This window comes from Rhinopithecus bieti, unplaced genomic scaffold, assembly GCF_001698545.2.
Source record: "Rhinopithecus bieti isolate Rb0 unplaced genomic scaffold, ASM169854v2 scaffold_13247, whole genome shotgun sequence".
Taxonomy (NCBI): domain Eukaryota; kingdom Metazoa; phylum Chordata; class Mammalia; order Primates; family Cercopithecidae; genus Rhinopithecus; species Rhinopithecus bieti.
The window spans coordinates 2,064,646-2,089,235 of record NW_016807505.1 but is presented as its reverse complement, the minus strand read 5'-3'; the positions used below and the strand labels follow the sequence as shown (position 1 = coordinate 2,089,235).

At 44.3% G+C, this 24,590-nt stretch overlaps 1 protein-coding gene across 4 annotated transcripts in view; it reads left to right on the top strand.

The window, feature by feature from the left end:
* Positions 1 to 24,590, top strand: part of GABRB3 (gamma-aminobutyric acid type A receptor subunit beta3) — a 232,056-nt gene that overhangs the window by 76,096 nt on the left and 131,370 nt on the right. For 2 of the 4 annotated variants that reach the window (XM_017882404.1, XM_017882406.1), the window contains one exon: positions 17,111 to 17,153. The exons of 1 other annotated variant lie outside the window; for it this stretch is intronic. The gene's annotated coding sequence lies outside the window, so the exon portion shown is untranslated. Of the gene's footprint in view, positions 1 to 17,110; positions 17,154 to 18,343; positions 18,397 to 24,590 lie in introns of those variants that run through there. One more of the 4 variants, XM_017882407.1, reaches the window with a different exon arrangement.

Sequence of the window (24,590 nt, the reverse complement as noted above, 5' to 3'; positions counted from 1 at the left end):
CCCACATTTTTGATTTTATCATTTGTTGACATTCCCTCAAAGTCACTGCATGTTGGCCATTATCAGGGTGCAATATTGCAATGTCAGAAGTAGCCCAGTGTTGCAGTGCCAGGGGTCACAGAGCGTAGATGCTTCACATGCGAGCTTTTTGTGGGAGCATATTGGCATCAAAGTCTCCCAGTCGCACTGGTGTTCAGGTACTCTCAGTTGTACTGTGGCTCCCTGAGGCCTCTGCAGGTTCCAGACTGGGTGTGGTGAATGGGTCCATGTGGCAAAAGGCAGTGTGGCCGCTGGTTGCTGGGGAGACAAGAGTCAGATTGCTTGGGACCCTGAGAAGGCAAACCCCTGTCTAGATTCAGCTAACTGTTGATCCAGTGCCAAGCTAAGAGTGTATACAAGTTTGCTGTATGGAAAATCCATTCTGACTGAGTACATGGGGTTACACCAGGGATAGTATGTCTCTATTCCCAAGAAAAGATGATTATCTGTATATGGGAGGTAAGATTGCAGGTCCCAGAGTTTGGAGTGCAATGCTGCACCTTTCTGCTCTACGTAATTGGGCCTCATTTTATTCATTATTTGAATGATAATAATAATAAGATAGTAATCATAATAGTAATAGCAGTAGTGCCTATCTTAAAAAGGTGTGTGGGGTTTACATGAGAAAATGTATACAAAATGCTAAACACCATGCCTAGTCACAGGAGGCACTAAAAACAGGTGGCTATTATTAAAATAAAAAAAAATAAATGAAGTATGTGACAGAGTGACAGAGACTGCACTGTTCAGTATGTGTGCGCCTATGGGAATAAGCTGGAGGAGGATGTTTATAACCTAGATTCCTGTAAGTTCAATATGGGAAGAGACCTCAAAGAGTATAAAATTTCCATCTTAGGGAGAAATAATTTCAGCTTCAAACACTGTTGCTTTTTGTTTCTGGTTTTGCTTTGTATTGTTTCATGGTTCCCCATGTAGAATTTATACTGATTTCTTATTTAAACCTACACCATGGAAGAAAAGACTTTTGGGAGTTTTCATAGGCAGAAAGAAAAGACAAATTGCTTCTCCATGACTGAAGATACAGTTTCCCTGGATTTTACCGTCTGTGTATCAAGGAAAAGCATCTCTGTTGTTTCGGCTTCCAGGATCTGGGAAGAACTTCCAGGATGTTTTGCTTATTTCACTTATCGAGAAGCTGTATCGAGAAGGTGACTACCAAACCCATTGTTGCTATTATCATTTTGAACCGTTATTTGTTAGATCAATTAAGAATTAGGAAAATACAATATTTTACTTTACCATCACATATTTTTATCTTTAATGCTTTCCCTTTCTTTATACAGATCTGCGTTCCTGACCTATGTAAATTTTTTTCTTGCTGAAGAACTTCTTTTAACATTTCTTGAAAAGCAGAACTACTGTCAACAAATTGCCTCAATTTCTGTTTGTCTGAGAAACTCTATTTATCCTTTGCATTACAGGGATAATTTTGCTGAATAAAAGATTCCAGGTTGTTAGTTTTCTTCTTTCAACAATTTAAATATGTTACTCTATGTTTCCATGGTTTCTGAAAGAAAATTTGATGTAGTTCTTATCCTTTTTCCTCTGACTTTTTTTCAGCTCTTCCCTCTACTGTATGTTTGTTCTCATGGTTTCTGGAAGCAAGTCTGGTATAAATCTTATCCTTGTTCTTCTATAAACAAAGTGTTTTTTCCTTTTGACTTTCTTGAAGATCTTCTCTCGGTCCTTGGTTTTCTGCAGTCTGAATATGATATGCCTAAGTGTACATTTTTGGGGGGTCATTTATTCTGTTGAGTCTGTCATTAATTTTGGAAAATTCTTAGCCATTGTTACATTGACTGTTTCTTAAGTTCCTGTCTCTCTTCTGTTATTACCATTCTATATATGTTTGTTATACCTTTTATAACTGCCCCATGGTTCTCGGATATTCTGTCAATGTATTTTTTTCTCTTTATTTTTCAGTTTGGAAGGTCTCTATTGACATATTTGTGAGCACGCTGATTCTTTCCCCAGCTATGTCTGATCCACTGAGGGGCCCATCAAAGGCATTCTTCATTGCTGTTACAGCGTTTTTGGTTTCTAGCATTTTCTTTCAATCCTTAGTTAGTGTTTCTATCCCTCTGCTTACATAACCCATCTGTTCTTGCATACTGTGCACATTTTTTCTGTTAGAGCCCTAAGCATATTAGTCATAGCTATTTTTTATTTTTTGTCTGATAATTACAAAATCTCTGCTGTATCTGAATCTGACTCTGATGCTGGCTCTGTCTCCAGACGGTGTTTTTTGCCTTTTAGTGTCTCTTGTAATTTTTTTGTTGAAAACCAGACATGATGTATTGGATAAAGAGAACAAAGTTAAATCAGTCTTTAGAGTGAGGCTTTATATTTATCTGGCTCGGAGTTCAAGTATATTTACTCTTTGCTGTAGCTGCGGATGTTAGAGGTTAAAGTTTCATGTCGTGTTCTTATTTTTGTCTTCTCTTTTGTCTTTGGGTTTCTCTAGACATTCCTTCTTAAATAGAATCTGAGCCTTTCCGTTCTTCAGTGGCGATTCCTTGTTACTATACAAGAGCCCTGTTGGGGTCATGATGAGGTACTGGGGAGAAGTATTTTATATTTCTGTGATTAGGTCACAGTTTTTAATAAGTCTGTGCCCCTGGCCTGTGACCTTCACAAGTGCTTCTCAGCTCTTTTTCTCCCCCTTAAGTGAGACAAGAAGAATAGATTTGTCTGGAATCAGGTATTTTCCTTCCCCCATATTGGTTAGGCTCTGGTAAAGTAGTTATCCTTGCAGATAGGCCTTTGTTAAGGGAAGGAGGCTCTATGGGTAAATCTTAAGATGATTTCTTTTATAAAATTTTTTTTAAGAGACAAGATCTCACTATGTTGCCCAGGTTGTTTTCAAACTCCTGGCCTCAAATGATCCTCCTACCTCAGCCTCCTGAGTAGCTGGGAAAACAGGTGTGAGCCACTGAGCCCAGTGGAAGATGGTTTCTTTTCCCGTCTTTCTGCTGGAAGGACAAGGGGATTTTTCTATAGTCTTCATCTGAGAACTTGGTGGGCCTATTGGTGGGAAAAACTGTCAAAAGTATAGGGGCTCTCTTAAGACTGGGCCCCAGGAATTTTAAGTCTCAAGGTAGACTGTGCTCCATCTCCAATCTCAGCGAGTATTTGGAATATGCCCCCTGTGTTTTCCCAACAACTGGGGGCTACAGCGGCAGTTTCTCCTCTTAACAAGCTGTGATTCTGTGTATCTATCTGTGTCTCTCTCTCTCTCTCTCCAGTTTTCAGGGCTTTGTCCTATGGATTCTGTTCTTGGATGGATGGATCTAAGAGTTGTTTCGTTTTGTTTGTTCAGCTTTTTTTTCGTTGTGGTGAGAACAGGAATGATGAACTTCAGGCTCTTTACATGTTGGAGGGGGAAGCAGATATCTGCCAGAGGTTTCAAGATCACCTCCTCTGGGAGTGTGAAGTGTAGCTGTCACGTGCTAGAAATACTGCTTTGGTGGAACTCCTCGTACCAGGCCAACAAGGGCACAGGAAGTGCCCGTGTATTTAGCATGATCTCATCGGAGAAATTCCTTTCCATTTCCTCTCTTATGTTTCCTCTTGCTGTTTCATTTTTCTGGAAACGTTTGGAGACTGCGCTAGGAACACTGAGCCAGCTTGGGGCTCTGCCATTCATCAGCTGAGTGAATTCAGGTGACTCAATAATCTTTCTGTGCTTTGGATTTTCTCACTTGTGAAAATATTTACTGGTACGTGTATTCTTCACCTGATTCTTGTCAGAGTCAAGTAAAACAATGTACTAAGGCTCTTTAGAATGAGCAGTCCCTGTTCCTGGATTATCGGTGTGGATTTATTTTGGCCAGCTGGAACTGTTGTGACATTAGATCCTTAACATTTGAAAGACGTCTGAGCCTGGGAGCGGGAGAGATCTTCCCGTGCAGTTCTGGTCTTCATGGACTCCAATTTTTGCATACATTCTCCCTCAATCCTTTGTGTAACCTATAGTTGTCTTAAAGTTCGGATCTAAATCCTTTGCTCTTTAGGGAAAATTTTTGTCCAATAGAAAAGAAATGAACTTTACTCAAAATTGAAAACATTAGAACTAGGCTAAGTAACACGAGATTTCTTACTCTGATTGTGTGTAGTTGTGATTCACAAAGCACCCTAGTTTACATGCATTTATACTATACCATTATCAAAACAGTATAAATAATATGAAAAAGATTTTTTTCTCTGCCTTCATTGCAAAAGCTATTGGGATTATCGCATGTAGACTTATGACTAAAGTAAATATGCATGTATCCTTATCAGCTACCTCCAAATAGTAGTCAGCCATGCATGATGCAGAACATAAGCGTTTGAGTGCAAAACTTAGGGAATTAATAATCACAATTTAATGCCATCTCTAGCTTCCAAGCTAGAGTCAAAATACTTGCTTTTTTGAGTTGATTACAGTCTTGGAGAGATATAAAATTATTTTGGCTTATAACTGATTGTTTTACCAAATACTGTTACCTAAAGATTTCACAGAAATAGAAAAGGGAGATTTGTGATGTTCAAACATGGGAACTTTTGTATCTGAAAAGGTTTCTGCTGCCACCAAGAAAAGGTAATTGAGCTGTTACTACCTTCCTCCGGCATGCAATCTGTTTGGCCTCTTATTTCCGTGTAATGTTAAAGTGTACTTCAGTTGGATAGCCTCTCTCTTAGACAACCACAAACCAGAAAAGGGACAGTTTCTGTGAAGAGAAAGATCACCTCCGTGAGATTAATTCATGTTTGGATGGCAGAGACGACACTTGGCTTGAAGCCCGTCAATATTGAGTTGATCAATGCGGGAGGTATTCAAGCAGAGGTTGATATGTTCTTTTGGGTTATTTTCAATTCTAATTTTTTTATAATTATGTTCTCTTTAGTCTAATTTACTATAGACTGATTTGTGGCAAGCTACTGAGAGCAATCAGTAAATTCTAATCACAGCCACTTAGACCAACACATGACCCTGGTGTTCGTCTCCAGTGAGCAGGTTGGTTTTAATAGACGCATTTTGATTAAGGATGCTAACACTGGAAGATACACCAGTGTATTTGTAGGATCCATGAGCTGCACACAAGGAATGGGGTGTGGGACAGGTTATTGGGTCACTAGCAAGGCCTTTCTTTCTTTCTTTGTTTTTCAACTTGTTGAGAATTTTTGAAATGACCTACAAATTGGGTTTTGATACCAGTAGGTAGGAAATTAATTAAGTATAGGAGAAGAACCCCAAGGGAAGGAACAGATAAGTAACCTTATTTCTTGTCATTCCTTTTTCATGAGATTAGGTCATTAAACAAATTGTGGTTCAATTTTTTTTTCTTCCTCCCCTTCCCCGAAGAACCTGCTTGCAAATTCCCTCCGCCATGGATCATTTACTTCCTATCTATCCTCCTTACTCTGAGAGGCTGCTGGCTCAGCTGAGGTAGCTGCCCGGAAGCAGTGGATGTAATGAATGGAAGGGATGCTAATAGACCAGAGGCTCCCTGGGGTGGCCTTTTTGGGATTCACCCGTGTGAAGTCCTCTAATCTTTTTTCCCTTCTATTGTTCAGGCTTCTTTTTCCTGCCCCATCTTTGCATCCTGATGGTTCTTTCCTTCCCTACTAGGAAATTTATAAAGAAATCATTTCTTTGCTTCACGTTACCATAAAAACTCATATATTAAAAAGGGGAAAAGAGGGAAAAAAGAGGAACCTAAGGGAAAGACACAGCAGCGAGAGCAAGACAGTCTCAGTGTCTCAGTACCAGCTGAGAAGGTATTTGCTGTCCAACCTGTGCTAAAGGAATCCTGAAAAAAATAAAAGAAGGGGAGGGAGAGGAGGGAATAAGCACTAGGAATGGGGAAGATGCATTGCTAACAGGAGGAGGGAGAGTGAGTGAGGAGGGGAGAAGAGGGCTGGATGGTGCTGGGGTTTGAAAGAAGAGATCTGTAGAGCAAATGTGAATGGCAGAAATCTTGCATTGCCACTGATGTAATCATGCATCTAATGATGACAGATTTTGCATAATTCCTTGCACCAGAGATCAGACAGAACAAGAATTTTGATCTCTGGTGCAAGGAATTATGCAAAACCTGTCATTAATTACCATAAACATGGCATGGTTTGGAGTCAATGGCAAGTATATCCCATACCTTTTTCTCCCTCCGAGTCGTGGTTACTGGATGGACGACTGTGCTGGGCACAGCACAAACACCAAGTGGGAACATCAGCCCCGCGATCACTGGGACAGGATGAGCAAATGCCAGCCATGTGCCCTGGAATGACCAGAGGGTGCCCACTACCCATCGCCAGCTCTATGACCCCGCCTGATCTACGTTTTGTCCTAATGTTCATGCCGACACCAACATGCCAGGGCTGAGTAATAATTTGACGTGGCTCAGGATTAATCTTATTGTTAGTCATGAAACCATTTCTTTCTTATTTGCCTAGAAATGGTTAGTGCCTCCAATTTATTTGTCGCCAAGTCTTTGTAACTGCTTTTGTATAAGAATTTCAGTCCTGGCTTGGTGACTTGTGTCTGTAATCCCAGCACTTTGGGAAGCCTAGGTGGGAGTGTCACTTGAGGCCAGGAGTTCAAGATCAGCCTGGGCAACCTAGTGAGACCCTGTCACTACAAAAAGTTAAAAAAAAAAATAGCTGGGTGTCGTCTCATGCACCTGTATTCCCAGTTACTCAGAATGCTGTGGCAGGAGGATCACTGAGCTATGATTGTACCACTGCACTCCAGCCTGGGTGACAGAGTGAGACCTTGTCTCAAAAAAAAAAAAAAAAAATTCCGTGTACCTTCTCATTCTCCAGATTGGTAAAAATAAGAGCTGCATCTAGTAGGGTATGGCTAACACCCTGTTTTAGACATATTTTAGAGCTGTCAGTTTAGGTTAGAGAAGTAAAAATGCAATTCTAAGCCCTCCAGCAGACTGAACGGACCCTCTCTTGGCCCAGAGGATCCTAGAGCCACCTTGAAAACTGTGTTTCCAGCCACGACAGGAGAGGAGATCAGGCACGCCTCCTTATCATGCCTCCCTTGCTAACCATGATCAGGCTTCTATCCTAAGAGTTACACAGACCATCCCTTTGGAAAGGCTTCACCGCTGATGGCAGACAGCCTCCCCAGGTGGCCTCTCTCTTGTGTCGTTTCAGCAGAACAACCGGCCAGCATTCCTTCCTGACTGGGCACCACCCAGCACTGAGTGGTTCTGGTTGGTCAGCACGGATGCACAGAGGGGTTTCGTGTCCTCTGCCTCACCTTTTGATGCCAGAGGGCTGAAAACTCCACTCTCGGATCATGCTAACACCACCGTTTTTTGAACATAAGTCCCAAGAAGAGGCATGAAGTGTAATGTGTCTCCTTGCATAAATATTCGTGACTCCTCATAGCTTAATAAACATGTTTACTCACCCACCTCACTCTGGATAAATTCCAGTTCCCTTTGCCCCTTCCTGGAAGTGTCTGTTTCCAGCCTCTGGTGGGTGGCCAAGCTTCCCAGCCTGTCAGAATGGCCATGCAGGCTGTGACCCTTTATGAGAACTAAAGCTCTCTCTTTCAGGTTTATGAAGCTCGTGATTCTCTAGGTGACAGGTGTGACTGAGGGCACGTTTGGCCTCGCTTTTCCTGTGGGCGTGTGTAGAAGCATCTGAGTCACCAGGGCAAGTCTGCGATGGAGGTCTCAGGAAGCCAGGTGCAGGAGACCAAGACAGTTGCAGGCGGGGCGCTGGGGGACCTGGGACTAACCCCGGCCATCCTGGGTCAGTCCTGAAATTACAAACCGCTGAACTCACTTCATAAAGAGGCCTTGTGATTCCACCACCCCATCTCTATTCTGCAGGAACGTGGTCAGGACAAATGTGAGTTGAAATGTCTGTGAACCTTTTAAAAGAAAGGCAGTTCCAGGGAGTGTTATTCCTGCTTTAGGATCTGCATAAGAAAATGAGGCTTAAACAAACCAGAATAAAGAGGAGCTGAAGTTTTATCACAGGTTTGTGCTTTACAGTCCTGTCAACAGCTCAGCCATTCCTAAGACAGCTGAAGTCATCTTTGGAAAGCTTTGTAGAATTCTTTGAATTTATTAAAGTGTTCAGCCTGGGTAGCCAGCTGTCAGTGGCTAGCTTTACGTAGTATCAGAATTTCTCAGCTACTCCTCAAAAGTGGCTTCTATGATTCCTGTCCCATAGAACCAGTGCAGTGAATGTGGATCACAGAAGCCGCTAACCAGTATGATTGAACTCTAGATGGACATAAGCAATAACTTAGGAGCTGGATCACAGAAACTCCACAAACAGCATCGGTGACACACCTGTGGCTCTCATTTTTATTGATTCCTTCAGAGCATGTTCGAAGAGTCCTCTGCTTCTCTGACTTCCTTATGCCCCACCCCCAAAGAAATACAAAACAAACCACCACAAAACCAGTATTGGCACAGAGTCCTGGAAGCTGACTCCATGGATAGATAACTGTAACGTGCTGGTTCAGCCTCAAGTCAGCCATCGCCCCTGCTGAGGTTTAGAGTGGGAAGGGCTAGCTGGGGTCATAGAACTGGCGATGGGTAGTGGGCACCCTCTGGTCATTCCAGGGCACACGGCTGGCATTTGCTCATCCTGTCCCATTGATCGCGGGCTGATGTTCCCACTTGGTGTTTGTGCTGTGCCCAGCACAGTCGTCCATCCAGTAACCAGGACTTGGAGAGAGAAAAAAGTATTGGATATACTTGCCGTTGACTCCAAACCATGCCATGTTTATGGTAATTAATGACTGATTTGGAGCTTTCCACTCAAATGACCAGTCTTGTGGTCGTTATGAAGTGGAGAAAACTTTCTAAGTTTAGTTTCTTACACTTTCTGGCTGAAGGTGATATATCATAAAGTCAGAGTGTCTTCCTCAGTAACGGGTTGTCCACTGGGCTCAAAAAGCGTGCTCTGGAAACGGTAAAAGTTACTAAAATTCAGTAACTGTCACTACTAAAAATGAAAATAATAGGTGTTTGTTCTAGGTAATTATTTGGTTTGAAGCCAGGCTTCTTTTTAAATACACATTTTCTAATGATGTGAAAAGAACATTCGTCACAGAAGTACTTATTAAAACTCTCAGTCAGCAGGTGTAATTAAACAGGGCTAGATACGCTACAGGGTAGCAGAAGCAATCGGTATGGAAAATGCAAGACCTGCCCCATTTTGCTCTTGTCAGTCAAACTTTTCTCAATTAAGTGAAAAACAAAAGAATGTGATGGTTGTAAATATTTTATATTATGCTATTGTTCATCATTCTGAGAAATGACTGAGAAGGAAGGAAGGGAGAGAGAGAAAAGGGAAGAGAAGAAGGAATGAAGAAAAGAGAGAAGGGAGGGATGGGAGAGGTAGGCAGGTGGAGGAAAAGAGGAAGAGAAAGAGAAGCATGATGTCGAGATGTGTCAGGTCCCGCTGATTTAGGGCACTGCACGGAAACGTCTGCTGTTAGCATCGCCTCCTCTTTTGTATCTAGGCAGTTGCGTCTGTACGCAGTTACTTGTATGAGTGAACTTATGATTTAATAAAGCTCTTTGAAATTTTAAAATCTTCACCAGATTCTAAATCTCACATATGCATATATAATCTTGGTCTTTGAAAAGATGGCATTGATAAATTTCTTGTGAAATATCCTTAAAATAAATTATGAAACTGCAAGAGAAAGCTGAATATGTAAGTGTTCAATCCAGCCCCCTCGAGCGCAGTGGAGAGTCATCTGACAGTAGGATGACGAGGAAGACACGGGTCAGGAGGAGGTTCAGAACACGCAGAGACTCCTCCCTGCACCCTCACTTCCCAGAGTGGCAGGGGAAGGCCCTAGGTCCCAGAGCCAGCTCGCCGTCCCTCTGCGCCTCTTGGCATGGAGCCGCATGGTGCGCCAGAGCTGGCGGGTGGCTGCATGGTCATCTGGCTTATGCCTGTTTTGCTCAGCTTCTCAGTTTCACCCTGGCACTTCCCCAGATGCGGCTGCTATTAATACAAGAAGTTCCGTTTTGTGGAGAACCATCACACTCTAGGTAGAGCTTCTGTTAAATATATTCCTTCCAAAGCAGACTTTGTGCAAGTTGGCCATTCACAGCGACTCCTGGATGGCATCCCACGCCGGGCGCCCTGTGGCCCGATAGTGTCACTGTGTCAGCATGCTAAGGAGGTTGTGCTCATGCTGTCTCAGCACTTCCCTGGGACACTGTCAGGGCAAGGCAAGGCAACACTGCTGGCCTGTTACCTTAACTTTGTGAAAACCCTTTGATCTGGGGTATATTTCCATGAGCTATGACACTCTTATCAAATTAATTGTTACAGCCACACAGTATGACCATCAAAATGTCTCTGAGTTGTCAACACCTATTCTTGCCTTCTGATAGGAGTTGCGTGATTTTTGGAGCTTTGCGTGTAGTAATGGATCTCATACTGTTGTTTATATCACTTAGTTATTTATCAGTATCACTTTCTGAGGGTACTGAATATTCTCAGCAACAGCAAAGAGGTGGGAATGCCCCCTGGAAACTTCAATGACATCTCTTCTTCATTTGTTGAAAATCTATTTTATATCCAGTCCTTTTCAAAATAGTTCAGTCATTTTATAGCAGTCATTCATATTTTAGGAACCTGGGAACCATCTGAGAGCTGGGTGTAGTGTTTCACGCCTGTAATCCCAGCAACTTGAGAGGTGGAGTCAGGAAGATCCCTTGAGGCCAGGAGTTCAAGACTAGCCTGGGAAACGCAGCAAGACCCCATGTTTCTATGAAAAATAAAAAATTATTCAGGTGTGGTGGCACATACTTGTAGTCCCAGCTACTCAGGAGGCTAAGGGAAGATAGCCTGAGGCCAGGAATTCGAGACCAGCCTGAGGAACATAGAGAGATCCCACTCTACAAAAAATTAAATTTAAAAAAAATTAGCCAGGCATGGTGGTGCACACCTTTTATCTCAGCTACTTGGGAGGCTGAAGCGGGAGGAACGCCTGAACCCAGGAGTCTCAGGCTGCAGTGCGCTATGATGGCACCACTGTACTCCAGCCTGGGTGACAGAGTGAGACCCCGTCTCTAGAAAAAAAGAAAAAAAAAAAGACCACCTTACCTACTGAGACCAGTCCGATATTCCTGCCATCGGCTGTACATTTGCGGGTCTTTCATAGCCATCATTTTGACAAGGAAGAGGCCCACTCCAACTATCACTAGATCCCTTTAATAATGTATTTTGAATAAACTGTTGCATAATTGTATTGAAAGTATTCTTGAATCTCTTTCATCCTCCATTACTTTTTGAGATAATCTCATCTGCCTGGTAGCTAAAACATTTTTTTTCTAAATTATATCTTTTTTATACTCATATGTGGGGTAACACATAACACAAATACTTGAAGTATTTTCAGAAATATAGAAAACAAATCCAAATTCTCTTTTCCCTTGGAAATTGTGCTGTTATAGACTTGGATCCTATCTTTATGTCTTCCCATTCTCATCATCAGCCATTCGTGCCTCCATTCCTGTATCACCAGCTCCATCTCACAGGGGGATGCGTTAGCCTCTGTGCTGCAAGATTCCTCAGCTCTGCTATGAATTGCCTTAGTTGGCTCCCCTGGCAGCAGACCCCGAGAAGACGAGCTGAGAGGAAGGGGCTTCATCTGAGAGGGTTGTGAATGTTGGTGGAGAAGTAGAGCAGTGACCCAGGTGGGAAGGCAGCCACAAAAGCCCCATGGTTAATTCACTTGTCACCGCCTGGAGCTTCATCCCACGGGGACCTGCAGGAAAAGGCTATGTTTCAGCATCATCTGACCCCTGAGAAAAGGAGGAGGCACAGTGCAGGCACATCTAACTTTATCACACTTTGCTGTAGATATTGTGTGAAACTGAGGGTTTGTGGCAACCTCGCATCGAGCGAGTCTGTTGGTGCCAGATTTTCAATAGCATGTGCGCATTTAGTGTCTTCATGTTACATTTTGGTAATTCTTGCAATATTTGAAACTTCTCTGTTATTATTCTGTCTGTCATGGTGGCCTGTGATCAGCGATCCTCGATCTGACCACTGTGATTGTTTTGGGGTGCCAGGAACAGCACCCACAGAAGACAGCGAGCGGAATCGGTCAGTGTTGTGTGTGTTCTGACTGCTCCACCAGCCACCTCTCTCTTTCTCTCTCTCTCTTTCTTATCCTGTTTTTGGGCTTCCCTTTCCTATTCCCTGAGGCCCAGCACTATTGGAAATAGGCCAGTTAATAACCCTACCATGGCCTGTAAGTGTTCAAGTGCAAGGAGGAGTTGCACGTGCCTCACCATAAATCAGAAGCTGGAAATGATTAAGCTTAGAAGAAAGGCATGCTGAAAGCCAAAACAGGCTGAAAGTTAGGCTTCTTGCACCAAACAGCCAAGCTGTGAGTGCAAAGGAAACGTTATTGAAAGAAATTGCAAGTGCTACACACTGGTGCACTCTGGTAATTTTTCTTCCCATATGTGAACATTTCTCTTGTGCTCCCCATCGTTTGTTCTCCTCCCCTGGACAGACTGCCTTCAGCTGCATTTCTCCGTCCCGACCTGTGGCCACCAGACCCCCACCCTGCATCTGGGTGTAGGTGGCAATGTGGGGGTGTGCCTATTGCCTCTTCGTTGTCAATTTCCATCCTCCTGGCTGGATCCAGCCTTGTGTGTACGTTTCGGACTGAAGAAAACGTTAGGGTCTTCAGGGCACATCCTGAGAGTATTCCTCACCCCCCCTTTCTCGGTTGCAAAATGAGAGCGTGGAGCTGTTCCTTTGGTAAGTCAGTCTATCAGCCTAACCATGCACACCCTGAAGTACCACCTGCTGTCAGTCTTATGCCTAAATCTCACTCTCAAAACTTCCACTGTGATTTTTCCCATTGCTTGGATGAAGGGAACCTATTACTCTCCTTATAATAACTCAGCAGCATCTGAAAACCTGGAGGTGGATTTGTGCCCTCCTCCTTCTACGTCGGTTATGAAAATGTCACGGCGATCTCCACACCTCCCTAGAGAGGTCTCCAGTCCGCTGATTGGAGACATTCTTCATGCCATTCTTCCCTTTCCACGAGCCAGGTCCCCACTCACGAGGGTATAGTCCTATGTAGTTTTAGAGTGGCGAACAGGTTGTTTGTGTTGTTCTCCCCACTCCCCACACTCCGGGAGCATTTGGTGGAAAAGCCATAAAAGTGTTTTCGAGTCTACATTCATGATCTGTGTGGGTTTCCTCCTGTCTTCCAGCTCCGAGAGAGGAGGGTGGCAGAACATCTCACACAGATCAGGTTCACTTAGGTCTTCTCTGCTACGGCCATCATGTCGGCACCTAGAGGTCCGTGGAAAGTTTTCAGTCCCGTCCACTGATTTATTCATCACCCCTTTAAAGCATTTACCATATATCGGGGACTGGGCTAGGGCTGGTGATGGAGCAAAGAGCAGACAAACTGGGTAGCCCTCGTTCCTCACCCCACCTGGCAATGAGCCATTTCCTACCAGGAAACCCAGTGATGGGAGAGCGCTGAAACTCCACGTGGGTGCCTAGTCTTGAATTAAAATTGACCCTCAGACACCTAGAGGAAGTTCCAGCTCACATATGCTGGGTTTTTAAAAATTATTTTGTAACCGTACAATTTATTAATTTTATCAATTCTCTTAAACCTTGATTATAAATGTTTTTATTATTTTATATGAGAGGCCTGACAAAAGAGTGTTTAGAATCCATGTCACAGCACCTCCAGCGTTGGCAGCCAGCAGCCTTGTTGATGGAAGAGCTTTTGGGAGCAGCTCTCACCTGGCTGGCCTGGGGGGTCTGTTTTGAAGCAGAGGCAGAAGTGCAGGCCCTGAGTTTGTTCCTAGAACCCAGTGAGCCCGCTGCTGGGGGCAGTGGCGGGGGAAGCGCTCTAGTGGCCAACAGCCGTTCAGGCTGCAGCTGCAGGAGCTCCTGGCGCTGTGAGAGGAGCTGCTCTTTGGGCTCCAGGCTGGCTGGCCGGCTGTGTCCCCAGCTTGCCGAGCATTCTGGGAGGCTGATGGATATATTTGCAGGGCAGTGATGGCCCTGAACTGAGGGGCAGTGCCCCCTATGCATAGAGGACAAGGGATGTCTTTTCAGAGCCTCCAGGCCTCCCATCTCATTGTCTAACAATACTGGGCCTCAAGGCATGAGGGAGTGTAATCCCTGAGTTGGTACAAATCCATCATTATGTCAAAGGACATTAAGGTGCAAGGGATGTGACCTACCCCAAGTCACCGTGCTAGTTAGGGGCAAAGCTGGGACTCAGAACTCCAAACTCCCTTTCAGCCTCAGGCTCCTTCCAGCACACGAGTGAGTTTTCTGTAATGTTGTGTTGAAGCTCTTTCATTTAAATGAGCTCGGGGGCTGTCCTGTGCCGGGCTCCGCGTCTGCATACCCTGCGTGGGGTTAGGTCAGTGCTGGTCTTTTCATGGGCCCTGCTCGGGTTTCATTTGGTTCCGTGATAAGGCTTTCTGTGCTCTGTGCCGGCAAATACTGGGGAAGCTTATGGAAACCCGCTCGGGCATTTTCCTTCAATATAACAGTGAAAAGGGCCAGTTGCACAGGGAGTGGGAGAGGGAGGAAGGTATTGAAGCGCTCACTCCAGGATTTCACGCAGCCTTTTTTGAGGACGTTGTGAACGTGAAGGTGAAAGTAGACCTGCCTGCGCTGTGGATGAGTCACCACTGCCCTCGCAGCACCGTTACTGGGTATATACCCAAAGGGTTATAAATCATGCTGCTATAAAGACACATGCACACATATGTTTATTGCGGCACTATTCACAATAGCAAAGACTTGGAATCAACCCAAATGTCCATCAGTGACAGACTGGATTAAGAAAATGTGGCACATATACACCATGGAATACTATGCAGCCATAAAAAAGGGTGGGTTTGTGTCCTTTTAGGGACATGGATGCAGCTGGAAACCATCATTCTTAGCAAACTATCGCAAGAACAGAAAACCAAACACCGCATGTTCTCACTCATAGGTGGGAACTGAACAATGAGAACACTTGGACTCGGGAAGGGGAACATCACATACCGGGGCCTACCACGGGGAGGGGGGATGGGGGAGGGATGGCATTGGGAGGTATACCTGATGTAAAGGACGAGTTGATGGGTGCAGCACACCAACATGGCACAAGTATACATATTTAACAAACCTGCACATTATGCACATGTACCCTAGAACTTAAAGTATAATAAAAAATAAAAAGAGAAATGCAAGAAACTGACAGTCAGACATTAGCACCAGGCCTTATAAGGCCAAACCTAAGGGTAGATCATTTGAGTTAAAGATTTAGTAATCTTCCTCCAAAAAAAAAAGACTCAGAAAATATTCAGGGTAAAAAGAAGCAAGTAGTTAGCAATGCTGTGATAATGTTATGAAATAATGATTTTTTTTTTTTTGAGACAGGGCCTCCCTCTGTCACCCAGGCTGGAGTGCAGTGGCTCAGTCACAGCCCACTGCATCCTCAAATGATCCTTCCATCCCCGCCTCCCAAATAGCTGGGACTAGAGGCCACCATGCCTGGCTAATTTTTCTTACAAACCTTTTTTTTTTTTTTTTGTAGAGCCAGGATCTTACTATGTTTCCCAGGCTGGTCTCAAACTCCTAGCCTCAAGCTATGCACCCACCTTGGCCTTCTGAAGTGCTGGGTTTACAGGCACGAGCCACTGTGCCTGACCAAAGACATTCTTTTACATCACCAGAAATACATTTCCAAGCTGCAAGGCCTGGGAATATCTGGCGTTAATTAGAACCAAGATAAACTTACAGTTTCTGTTTTATAACATGGAAAATTACATACATCTCAACTCTTGAAAACGTAGAGAAGGACAGGAATCCACAGCCCGTTGGAGGAGGGACAAAGGGACTTTTCCTGGGTGTTCTGACTTTGCATACCTTAGCACAGACACGGCGTGAAGCAGAACCACATCATGGTCAGGTGCAGCACCTGGGTTCTGACAGTGTTCCCTTTCCCATACCCGGGGGGCAGAATATCGGTTTGGATGTTATTTATGTTTTTAATAATCTGATTTTGAAGGAAAGTAATAGGTATTTAGAAACTTGCATTGATTTTCTCCCTGAGGAAGGAAATGGAAGGCAAATTATATCATCCTTTCACCTTAACTCATTTTGAGTCTAAGTTCTGAATGAAATGGGGAAGGAATCCAGGATGATCGCATCCATTTCTAATATTAGAAATGCCGCTGGTGGCTTGTTTATTTCGCATTACATCCAAAAGATTGAAGGCAGCTTACAAAAATACATAATGAGCAATACGATTTTTAAAAGGAAGAGATTTGAAATCAGGCCTAAAGGAAAACAAGGATTAGAACGAAGTAATGTAAAGCCATGAGGAGGGTTAATCTTAGAAAATGCATGCATTCATGGCTGCTACAATTTCAAGAGGGAGGACACAAGCTTGCTTCCTTTTTTCTAGCAAGCAGCATAAAGGAGACAGGATAGTTATTCAAGAAGAATGTGGTGTTCCTTGACCTGAGTTTGACAGCAAACTCCTCTATGGGGCCTCAAAAAGGAGCATGCTGTGTTCTCCACTCACTGCTGCCACCGTTGAAAGTAGTGTATCTCAGCCGGGTGCGGTGGCTCAAGCCTGTAATCCCAGCACTTTGGGAGGCCGAGGCGGGTGGATCACGAGGTCAGGAGATCAAGACCATCCTGGCTAACATGGTGAAACCTCGTCTCTACTAAAAATACAAAAAACTAGCCGGGCGTGGCGGCAGGCGCCTGTAGTCCCAGCTACTTGGAGGCGGAGGCAGGAGAATGGCGTGAACCCGGGAGGCAGAGATTGCAGTGAGCCGAGATCGCGCCACTGCACTCCAGCCTGGGCGACACAGCGAGACTCCGTCTCAAAAAAAAAAAAAAAAAAAAAGTAGTGTATCTCTTAATGATTATGTTGAATAACCATGCCTACTTATTGGATGTTTTTCATATCCAATACTGTGGAGTCAGTAGCTACCAAAGATTAGCTGCCTAGTAAATGCTTAACACTGCAGTCAATCTGACCACCACACCTTTGCTTTTCATCATGCAGTAAATGAAGAGAAGAACAAGGTTGGGAATTTTTGCTCTGAAAGGTAAGCATCGTCTATGCCGGAAGACATGATGAAGAGTGTTCCCATGTGTCATTTTTGGCTACAATAGAACTTGACTGTTACACCAAGAAGAGTCAATTTCATAACAATGCTGTAGGGTGCCCATAGGGTAGGATATAGGGTGTGAACAAGGGAGGACTAGGGGGCCAGTTCTTCCAAGGTGGGGACTCACTTCACGTGAAGTGTTAGGAAGGGAGTAGGAGTGATAAAGTGCCTGAAAACCACGTGTCAGGCTTCTCCAGAGAAAGAGAACCAACAGGATGTGTATAGAGAGATACTCGTTGTAACGAGCCGGCTCACACAATGGGGACGGCTGGCAGTGCTGAAATCTGCTGTGCAGGCTGGCAGGCTAGAGGCCCAGGAAAGAGCTGAGGCTGCAGCCCTAGCCTACAGGCAGTCTTCCTCCTGGGAGGACCTCAGGCTTCTTCAGGACCTTCGACTGATTGGATGAGGCCCACCTTCATCGTGGAGGGGAGTCTGCCTTACTCAAAGTCTATTGATTTAACTGTTACTCCCATCTGAAAAGTAGCTCCATAGCAACATCTAGACTTGTGTTTGAACAAACATCTGGGCACCATAGCCTGCCCAACGAAGTGAGTGACACGTGAAATTAACTACTACACCAGATTATGAAAGAAATAGAGGGAAGAGGCTAAGATAGTTCATCTGTAGAGTAACCTGGCCACAGATCAGGGCTAAGTCTCTCCACATATGATCGACAGGCGCCTTAGAGAGCGAGGAGTTAGATTGATGCTGTGGATCCAGTGGGCGCCAGCCCCCGGATGCAGCTTTTCGTCTGATGCAGGGGAGAGCAGGTTGCCCTGCTCACCGGGATGGGCTGATTCCCCCCTCTCCAGAAGGTTTCTGGAAGCAGTGAGATCGGCTCTGGGCTTTTGTGGAGGGAACTGTTTCTGCCTCTGGGTGCTCCTAGATCCAGTTCTACTATTCTCTACTATTCTCTGTTAGAGAATATTTAACTTAAGATATTGTGATCATCAAAAATGATTTCTTTTCCAAAACAAATGGTCAGCCTGACCTTGAAAGTGGGAAGGTGGGGGGAGGTGGGGACAAGCATCCCGGTTTGTGATGTGAATGGGTGGGGTGAGGTGGGGACAAGTGTCCGGGTTTGTGATGTGAATGTGTAGTAGACACCCCGTCACAAAGCAGTGCGTATGACTGGATCAGAGCAAAGTGCCAGTACCTCTGTGTGACTTCTCAGGAGCAGGTGAGTGTGATTCTCACTGTTTTCTTCTGAAAGTTCAGAGAGGATATTTTAGAAAGGTAGACGCCAGCCTGTCCTTACCCTAAGGACAGAAACAGATTTCAGTGGACAGTGTAGCCACATTGTTCAGTGAGTGAGGGGCTAAGAAGCGAGTACCAGAGGGCAGGGGGACTTTCCCATAGAAAGAGTTACTGTGTTTATTTTGATTTTACACATTCAAATAAGAAAACAGCCCACACCTCATGCCCCATAAGGTATGACTGAAGTGTGGGTTTCATCACCAATGAGGTAGACCTTGTTGGTGCCCCCAGGGCAGATGCTGGAGGTCTTCATGCAGGTTCTGGGCCTCCTGTTCCATAGAGATCTACCTAGAGGGACCCTGCCCTGTGGGTCTCCGCAGAAAACAGCCTCCCTTGAGCTAGCCCACTCTGTCTCCATAGTTGAGGTTTGCCTCATTCTTCGTAGAAACGCACACTAACATTTCATGGGTTCCCACTTAATGGAAATTTTACAATGACTGGACTCCTCCGGGGTTCTTGAACTGAACCCTGCCCCAGTGAGGTGCGCTTTCATCTGGGACAGAGGAACACCAGACCCCAACTGTCTTTTTGCTCCTAGCAACCAGGGCTCCAGAAAAGCAGCTTCCCAGTGTGTACCTGGCCATCCTTCAGAACTCACCTTCCTGGGTGGGTTGAGAGCCATGGTCATCTCAGAGTCCATCCATCCCTATTTCCTTTAGAATCTCTCTTGCTGTTGCTCTTTGTCTTGCTCTGGCTTTCTATCTGTTTTTCTTCCTCTCTGTATCTCTCTCTTCCCCTCTCTTTGCCTCTCTCTCACACTCTCATTCTCTGTCTCTCCCTGTGTTGCTGTCTTTCTCCCTCTGGCTTTCTTTCTCGTGCTTTCTCATACAACAAGGTTCACAGAGAAGCATGGAAGAGCACGGGGCCTGGGCAGGTTGTTGCCAGGATCTTCCCTGCACTGTGCAGTCAGATGCATTAGCAAGACCGTGCTTGCTGAAGGCCAGGAAAACAACATTGTCGGGAGCCTGAAGGAGGCACTAGAATGTGAGCCAATTAATTTAGAATAAGAAATTGTCAGCGGCCAGCTCATTCTCTCCCTGCAGTCAGCCTCCTGAGAGGCCAAATCATAATGAGAATGTTGCTGTGGTCAGTGAAGACAGAAATCACAAAGGATTGAGTGAATCTTATGAAAACGTCTTAAGAGCAGTTGGGGGGCAGCCCTATCCCAGCCCTCACATGGTTCTGCTCTCACTCTTGTTTTGGGCTTTCCTTTCTTTGGTGCGACACCACTCTGTTTTATTCTCTGAATTTGTTACTGGCACGAGTCAAATTGCTGAAATGCCCACACAGCATAGTTTCAGATAGAGCTGGCCCCCAGTGCCTCATTGGAAGATAAATCCCTGACCTCTCTTTCACAGATGTAGTGGAGGCTGCTTCATGTGTTTCTGGAGGCCCTCGTCACCTCCTGTGTGCTGATCTCTGGGTGAAACTGGGAGGACAGTTTTAGTTCCCTGATTTACAAATTCTTATGGGAACTTCATGATAGTCCTAAACATGAACAAAACAGGAGCCCAAACTATTAAATAGTAAAGCATTTTCATGAGTCAACTTCAAAGTAAATAACCAGGAAGTCAGAGCAAAGAGATAGTAAAAGAAGTCTGATCCTCCACATCGCAATGTAGTATTGTAATTTTGGTTCCCTTTCCCGTGAATTGTCTTTCTTTTCCCTTCCTTGGAATGCATAGGAAGGCTGTTCCACCTTTGCTTTATTCTTCTGGATCCCCAGAAGTTGAGTGGGTGGTATTTTTTTCAAGCTTGAGCCCTAGAATTCTGTAAAGTGCATATGTGGTGTCTCCTGGGTGGCAAGGGATGGCCAAGAGGAGGCCAAAGCCCTTTGCTTCCTGTATTTTCTCTCCCTCGAAACCAGCTTTTAGGAAAGGCTGTGATAAACTCAATCTCTAAGATGTCCATGAATGAGAGGACTTTAAAAGTTATCATTGCGAATGAATGAACAAAGTTTGATGACCTCTTCTATGGATATTTACATTTAAACAGTCCGTGTTTGAAATCAGCGAAGGGAACGGTGTTCTAACTGGGAATTGGGGCACCTTTCATCTAACAGGGAACATATTTGGGGGGCAGAACAACCTTCCTATCTCTGAAATCGCAACTGTTTTCAGTCCTGCCCTTTTGATCTAAAAGACTTAAGTTTCAGATGTTTTAGACGAGGCCAAAGAGTAAAAGTAATATAGAAGTTAAAAGAGGCAACCGGGATCCAACTAATCCGTGTTATTCCATGTGTGACCATTTCAATCATGGAAGAGTTCTTCCCAGCACAGGTCCTGGGCCTGTCATACCCAGGTCACTCAAAAGACAAGCCTAAAATGAGCAGGCGTGAGCTACTTCTCTAGTTCATATTATTGCTAAAATCGATTTTTTAACCAAAGTCACTGTATAAATTTTTCAAAATCTAAGGGAGAAAAAATTTGTAGAAAGAAAATATATATAATATCTGGTATCATGTGGAAATCATAATCATTTGTTTTATCTTGAAAGTATTATTTGATTAACGTCATTCATGCTTAGGTCTGCTAGTGGGGGAGCGTAATGCAAATGATGGAATTAACAAGATTTATTTAAGACTGATCTATTTTAAGCCTGATGGAGACATTTAAGCGTGGAGAATTTAGGAGTGTATGTATGCCTAAGAAACTGAAATCTAAGATAGCAAGATAGAATAGCTCACTAAGTTCTTTTCTTCTTGTGTTAGTAGCTTGAACTTGAGCCATTTCTGATAAGAAATTGAACACATAAAGAAATGGCAGTTCTGCCCCTGTGTACGTGTGTGTGTGTGTTTGTATATGTGTGTGCACACATAAGTGCAGTGCCTTCAGTCTGTGTGGTCTTCCCAAGTGGTGGTTTTAGTCCTACCGGGTTCTGTTTTGTGTCTGGGAGCCTGTCCACTCCTTCTTGGTCCGTTCCCATCTCACAGATTGATGAGTGATGCCCCAACCTTCCACCCCCAGGGACTTGGCAGGACCACGGTCAGAAATGAAGAGAGAAGAGGAAAACACCTGGGGTAGCCGCAGAAATTTGATTTTGTGTGACTTAATCAAGTACCAGTCACAAAGAGAAGTCTGTTGAAACAAAATAAGTAGTTGCAAGCAGGTGCTAAAGAATTCATTGCTTAACAACTCAGATCCTTTGAAAGGTGTACTCTGTGCTTATGGAAGCGAAGATGAGGGTCTAGTGGTGACTCCTTAAGCACTGTGATTAATTAGCTCAGTTCCTTTCTTAAGCACACTTGCATACTGCATGAGGCCTGATGACAAAGAGTCTCTCCTTGACCAAACTCTCATCAGGCCTTTCTGAACTCACTTCTCAACTGGGCCCTGAACTTTGGGTGTCAGTGTTCATCTCTGCATTGGAGACTTTTAGCAAGAACCCTGCAAAGTCATTTTGACCAGAATCCCCAAAGCTGGATATCTGACCCCTCGGTATCTGTTCAGTTTCCTCATTTACCATCTGTCTGGTAATGTTTGATCACCCTGGCATGTCTTTAGCAAAAGCAAGGTTAGGTCAGTTTATCTAGGATCCTCCCTTACCCTTGATCTTACCTCCTAGTAATTTTGCTATCGACTGACCTCCCCTACCTCCAGCATAAACACACTCTCGTCTTTTCTGACCTTTGCTTGTTGTATTGGGAAGTGAGCCTGACCTTCATCCCCAACTGCAGGACCCACTGAGACCAGCCTAGCCAATATGGTGAAACACCGTCTCCGCTAAAAATACAAAATTTGCCTGGTATGGTGGCGGGTTCCTATAATCCCAGCTTCTTGGGAGGCTGAGGCAGAAGAATCACTGGAACCCAGGTCCCTATAACTATCTCAATAGTCCCTATACCTATCTCAATGGTTCTGAATAAAGACTGCCTTATTTTCTTGAACAAATGTCATTAGTAATTTTTAACACTGCTTACCTCAACTCCCAAGATACACACACACACAGACGCATAAGCTAGGGGGCGTTCAGAGTCATCCAGTCTTTAAGTGGGGTCCCGGGTGGGTTAGGTCCCCTTGGAAGGGCCCGAGGGTGGAAGTGAAATGAACAGATGGTGGTGGAGCGCCCTCTTTCGAGCCAGTGCTCCACTCTTGAGTAGAACAGGGCACTGATTCCAAATCAAATCTTTGGTTTTATAAGCTGCAAAAGATCTTTAACATATTTTGTTGTTGTTCAGAAAATTGAGAAAAAGAAATAGCAGTGCTATGAGAAATCAGCTCCACAATCTCAACTGGACCCGGAGCTCTCGAGTGTAATTTAATATTCAGTTCCTCATTAAGAGACCCAGGGACTCCTGAGACTTTTGAAACCACAAGTAATTATTTCATAGGAAGGCCCGCTAGCTTGATCAGTTTGATCCTACCTTCTCAGGGAGAAGGAAGGCAGATACTTGGATTATATAAGGTTAACTCTTTGTGGCAACTTGGTTTTATTTTATATGTTATTCCCTTGACCTCAAGGAGAAAACAGTGCATCTAAAATCAAGCCATCCCTTCCATTTATGCAGGAGTGTCCTGTTGATCCTGTAAGCTTTGCCCTTCTCAAAACTGGTCATCTTCTGTTGAAATCTTTTCCCATAATTTTGCAGCCACTCTTCCTAGTTTGAATTTCACGATTTCAGATCTGCGTTTGGGCACATGCCCTCAGGTCTCTGCTCAAAGTGGTTCCCCAGAGGAGCCTTGCGGCATCACTTCCTGTCCCTTCTCATGGCTCTGTTTTTCCTCATGGATCTTATGCGTCTCCCTCATTTCATTAAATGTATATGGATTTGTCATTTTTTTCTGGAATTTCAATGTCACAAGTACAGGGTCTTATACTCCTCTCTGTCTGTGCGTAGTTTCTTTTTTTTCCTTTTCTTTTTCTTGTCTTTTTTTTTTTTTTGAGTCTGAGTGTCGCTCTGTCACCCAGGCTGGAGTAGAGTGACGCGATCTCACCTCACTGCAGCCTTCGCCTCCTGGGTTCAAATGATTCTTCTGCCTCAGCCTCCCAAGAAGCTGGGATTACAGGGACCCGCCACCACGCCAGGCAAATTTTGTATTTTTAGTAGAGATGGGGTTTCATCGTGTTGGCCAGGCTGGTCTCGAACTGCTGACCTCAGGTGATCCGCCCACCTCGGCCTCCCAAAGTGCTGGGATTACAGGTGGGAGCCACCGCGCTTGGCCAGCTCTGCTAATAGTTTCTAAAACACCATCTCAGGAAATACTAAAAAAAAGGGGGGGGGGAGGGTGAATAAGTGATTGATTGAGTGAATTAATACATTAACCTACCCACTCCTGAAACAGTTTGCTTTTGCTGCCAGATAACGTGTTTTAAAGATTAACAATTTTAGGTGTATATATCTTTAAGAGATGACTTACATAACAATACTGCTAAGGTAAAAGATATAAATAGAAACAGAAATCTGCTTTAATGTGGAGTTTTCCCCATAATGGGTCATTAATTAACTTGTCACATTCTAGCTCTATTCCATTCTAAGAATAAAAGCTTTGGACAAAGTTTTTAACACTCTGGTACATTTCTAGATTTCTGTGTGGTGGGCATCTGCTGTGAGGAGTGGCATTTGGGGCTGGCCTCTCCCTCCTGCCTGGGACCTTTGTCTTGTGATACACGTAGCTGTCTGATTTGCTCTGAATGGGGGAGCTTCTGGTGGTTTCCACAGTCACTGCTTTCGCAGGCATGCTGGATAGGGTCTTTGCTCTATGTCTAAGAATGGAAGAGTAATTCCTATCACCAGTGTCATTATATAGCCAGGATTTTGAGGTTACTGTTCTATCTTATTACATACTCCAAGTGCCTTAGGGGATGAAGCAAAATATTGGGTGAACAGGTACAACTGCTGACATTGTCTGGTAAGTAATAGAGATAAATGCAGTAGCCACAAGAACTCACTTTCCAGAGAGAATGTGAAGAAAATGCATAGGCTGAAGTCTGAACTCAGCTACTCACTCATCTATGGTTTAAAACGATGTGTTAAAATAAGCCTTGTTACTAAGTCACCTGCATCCACCCTCCAAGAAAGGAAGGAAGGAGGAAGGAAAGAAGGAAGTTACAATTGGAACTTTTTTCTAGCAGAATTAATGAATGGTGAGTTTCAGAAGTTACTTGAGTTTTAAGAAA